This window comes from Sciurus carolinensis, chromosome 1 (assembly GCF_902686445.1).
Source record: "Sciurus carolinensis chromosome 1, mSciCar1.2, whole genome shotgun sequence".
NCBI classification, from domain to species: domain Eukaryota; kingdom Metazoa; phylum Chordata; class Mammalia; order Rodentia; family Sciuridae; genus Sciurus; species Sciurus carolinensis.
The window spans coordinates 191552166-191556904 of NC_062213.1; the positions used below are offsets into that span (position 1 = coordinate 191552166).

The 4739-nt window shown below is 47.1% G+C and overlaps 1 non-coding gene and 1 pseudogene across 1 annotated transcript; one reads left to right on the top strand and one right to left on the bottom strand.

Moving 5' to 3' along the window:
• The first annotated feature begins 404 nt into the window (after positions 1-404).
• Positions 405-511, top strand: LOC124968511 (U6 spliceosomal RNA). The gene has a single exon (XR_007105747.1). It is a non-coding gene; the product is annotated as a U6 spliceosomal RNA (small nuclear RNA).
• A 1160-nt stretch (positions 512-1671) lies between these two features.
• On the bottom strand, positions 1672-2093 carry LOC124962854 (NADH dehydrogenase [ubiquinone] iron-sulfur protein 6, mitochondrial-like; annotated as a pseudogene).
• Positions 2094-4739: the final 2646 nt, after the last annotated feature.

Here is a 4739-nt window from a genome sequence, read left to right on the forward strand (position 1 = left end):
GACTCAATGTGGTCATGACTATAATGATCTTTATACGTATGGATTTGGTCAACTTATACTCCTCTGGTAAAGATTTTTGCACCTCATTTAATCCTTACAAAAGCTCTCCAAGGAGGATAACTTCTATTATCTCTTTTTTCCAACTGAGTAACAACCTCAAGGAGTTACAGGAGAGTGATTTGCAACTTCTTGCAGTGTTTTCTTATCAAGGTTAAATTGGTTTCAAAAACGTGTTAGAAGATGTTATTTTGAAGTTATCGTTTGGAAGTGTGTGTAAGATCGGTTTCAATTCTTCCTTTATAGGTTTGCAAGAATTCATCAATGAAACCATCTGAGTCTAACCTAAAAATTTCTTCATGGAAATTTTAAAATAATATTTTCCTTAAAGAAATATAGAATTGAGCTTGCTTTGGCAGCACATATACTAATGTTGGAAGGATACAGGGAAGTCTAGCCCCTGCTCAAGGATGATATGAAAATTTGTGAAACACCTCCCCCTCCCCCTTTTTTTTTCTGTTTGTTGCTGAGGAATGAGCTGAAGTCACTGTGGGGCCCTGAGAGTCCTCACTGGGTTGGTGAAGTTTCCACATACAGAGTCTCAAGTTTTTCCAAATGGATCCAATACATAGAGCTGTCAGAAGAAATCCCACACAGTTCAGAAGCATGGGGAGACGCTCAGGCTGACCATAGTGGTTAATTTGAACTGTCAACTTGATTGGATTAAGAGATGCTGATGATTAAGAGGCTTCTGGGTGTGTTCACGAGGGCGTGTCTAGGAATGATTGGCATGTGGGATGGGAAGTGAAGTGGAGCCCCTCCCTAAGTGTGGGCAGCACTGCCCAATAGGATGGTGGCTTAGATGGAATAAAAGCTGGAAGAACAAGGAAGCAGATGCAGATGCCAGCTCGGCTCTTCTTGAATTGCTGCTTCGATCTTCTGAAGATATAGGACTCTTGCTTCTTCACTCTTCCAAAGCAGACTCTGCCAGTGATTCTCTAGGTAGTTTCAGAAGCCTTGGTCTCGGATTAGGTAGCACTGTTGATCCTTTTGTTCTGCAGCTTCTGTGTCTTGGACTGAGCAGCTGCTGGTTCTTCCAGCTCTCCAGTTGTGGATGACCACGGTGAACTATCCAGCTTCTGGTTGTGTAAGCCAATCTAATAAATCCCCTTTTTATAATCACACTTCCTGCTGATTCTGTTCCTCTAGAGAACCCTGACTAATACACTGATAAATAAATAAAATATATAGTACAGTGGTGCATGCCTATAATCCCAGTGACTCAGGAGGCTGAGGCAGGAGGATCACAAGTTCAAGTGCAGACTCAGCAATTGAACAAGGTCCTAAGCAACATAGTGAGACTTGGACACAATAGATAGATGGATAGATAGATAGATAAGCAGATGGATCAATAGATAGATAAAGGTTGATGGATAGGACTGGGGATGTTGTTCAGTGGTTAACCACTCCTGGGTTCTGCCCATGGTACCAAAAGAATAATAAAATATACAGAACTATCTGGATTTTCCATTTCTTCTTCTGTCAGTTTTTGTAAGGAGTTTTTTGCAGAATTTTTTCCGGTTCAAAATTATCATATTTATTAGTGTAAAAATCACACAATATCTTATTACTCTTTTTTTTTTTTCGATGGCGGTGCCTTTATTCAGTCCCGGGTGCCTGCTGGGGAACAGGCCTCACTCTGTGCTCCGAGGCCAGGCACTCCTGCAGCGAGGACGCGTGCTGGTGCTAGTGACGGTGCTGCCTGAACTGCAGGCCACAGTAGCCACACGTCCTGGTTTTCGTTTCTTTGTCCAGGTTTATGTACACCTTGGGGTGGCCCAGGGCACCCCCGCCGCCATCACAGGCAATCACCCGGTGGTCCACTTCGCTCACAGGCTGTTCTGCTATCAAATCAATGGCGAAGTTTTCATTCATCTCTTTCTGGCGACCTACAAACCGAATTTGCCTGTAGTCTTTATCATCATAAACCTGGCCGTGTGCGTGACCTTCTCCCCTGTCGGCGACACCCGCACCGCGAAACCCCGCGCGGCCCGGGGCAGGACCAGCAGCCAACGGAAGGTCGCCGTCGCCGCCATCTTGCCCGTGACCCTTGACCCTGCCACAATATCTTATTACTATTGAGATGTTTTTAATATCTGTAGGTCCTGTAGTGTTAGCTCCTGTTTTCCCATTTCAGATTTTGGCTATTTGTGTCTCCCACCAAAAACCAGCTTTAGGAAGCTCGCCGAAGCTCCCGAAGGCTCCACCAGCCTGCACGCTGCCCAGCCCTCGCTACTCTGAGGTCTGCTGCCTCCCTGGGTTCTGTCTGGAAGTGAGATTTGTGGATTTTTGTTTCAGATCCCTTGAAGCCCTCTGACGTTGTGTTGTTGTCCGCTGAAGCTGGACCTGGGGGAAGCACACCGGAGGCCCCCCTCCCTGGATCCGCGATCTCTACACCACTCCTCGCCACTCCCAACGCACCCCAGGCCCCTCCTGGCACCCCACTACACACGCTGACACTCACGTCAGCCAGGAATCTTTGTGCAATCTGAGGGGCAGAGAGTTCTCTCTTGCTCCTTACTCAATCTCCAGAAATTTCTGTGAAGGCATTTTGACTTCCCCTTTGTGAGACTCTAAAGCCAGAAGGAGAGTCCTGTTTTCCCTTCTGCTGTCTTGTTCCTTCCTTGAACTCCTGAAGTCAGAGCATGGAGGGAAGGTACAAGTGGCTGGAGCTGGCACTTGGAGTGGGCAGGTGACCTGCAGTAAGTCCCTTAATTCCTCCGCATCTCACGCTCCCCAGCTACAAAATGGAGGTGAAGGAGCCCATCTGCCTCGCTCAGTGTCATGGTGAAGGTCCAGTGAGCGCTCAAAGCAAGGACAACTAAGAATGTTTATTTCATCGCAAACATACTGTCCAATTGACAGGATTTGTAACCATTCATGCACAGTTTAAGTAATGATAATTACGTAATGTGATATCATATTATTCATCAGCTATCTATAATTAAAATGATGAAACAGATGCCTGTATTCACACCAACGTGCTCCAGAACGTGCTCAGGGTGACTTGGAGCCTCCTTATGGGCCTTGAACCATCTTATCTTTTTATATTAATCATTCTTTCTTCTCCTTATAGTTTTATTCTTTAAAGACCCTTTATCATGTACTTTTAAAGCTTTGCCTATTTTGGAGCTTTATATGAATAAATCCTTCTCTTTGACTTTTTTATGGTTTGATTCTTTCATTCAACATTATGTTATGAAGTCCACCCATGTTTTCACCGCTGTATAATATTCCATTACAGGAATATACCATGGTAAACTTCACCGTCCCCTATTGATGGACATTTGGATGATTTCTAAGTGGATCATTTTGAAGAATAAGACCACGAACATTCTTATCCGTATTTTCTCACCATAGCTGTGTCCTAAGGCAGACCAAAGATTTTCGTTGGAGTAAATTAACGAGCCTAAGAATGGGTGCATATTTAATTCCCAAACAGTGATGACTAGATAAGCTAGTTTCCCATGGAGGGCGTAAGAAACACACTTAATGTCTTATAACTCCAGAGTCAGAAACCCCATGTGATTCTAGGGACTAAAATCAAGGTGTGGCCAGGGTTGTGCTCCTTCCTGAGGTTGTGGGAAACTGTCCCCTTGCCTTTCTAACCTCCAGAGGCTTCCTACACCCTTTAGCTCACAAATCCTTCCTCCATCTTCAAAGGCAGCGGGAAGCCCCTCCAAGTCGCCTGACAAAGGCCTTGTGATCACACGGGCCGCTGGTGGCCCAGGATGAACTCCCTGTTCCAAGGTGCACCGATCAGCAACCTTGGTCCCTCCGCCGTGCACCCTCACGCCCCCGCGGGTTTCTGGTGGCTGGCCTCATTCTGCCTGTGACACCAGGGAACGCAGATCGGGGGCAGCGTTTTGCCTACCTAAACACCCACGAGGGGGCCCGTCCCCTTTCCCCCTGCTACAAACTACTTTTAGATTTTTAAATTTATTTTTTGTATTTTCTGTCTTGATTTCTTCTTTCGAAATGCTTAAAATTCACCATCTTTTGCGGAAACAGTGTAGAAATATCCCGTTGCCCGGTTTTTATGACACTCTCATTCTTTGGTACAGTCCTGGGAGATTTTATCACTGTGGATGGGACGACCGTCACCATGTCACCATGCTGCCGATCTGGCGGCCCTCAGGAGGAGGCTGGCCCTGGAGGCTCCTGTGGGTAAGGAGATTGCTCAGAGCCAGGGAACGTTCCGGGCTGAGGCCAGAGGGGCGGTAAAGAGAAGGTCAGACCCGCCGGGAGATGGCCCTGCCCACAGGAGTCCCCGTGACAGTCACCTTGGCCGGTCCTTGCTCATGTACCTGAGCGCACGGGCGGCGGGAGAGGCACGGACTTTAACTCTTCCAGATTAATCCTGCTAAGCTGCAACAATATTGATATGCTATTATTTTCCATCTTTATTCATCCCCCGGCGAAGGGAGAAGACTCCCCCAGGCCATTCATAATTGAAAAATGCTTTTAAGGCCTTTACGAGCCGAATACTAAATTTCGCCAGGTGCCTGCTGTATTGGGCCTCCGGTCACCGATGATACATTTGCTCCCTAATGTTCTTTAAGGAAAGGCCTCGAGCAGCGTGATGGATGGGACACGCCGGGATCAATGCTCATTAGTGACTCCAGGGGCCAGGTGGGCCCAGGCCGCTGGCTGGGGCCGAGGGACTGGGCAGGGGAGGCCCA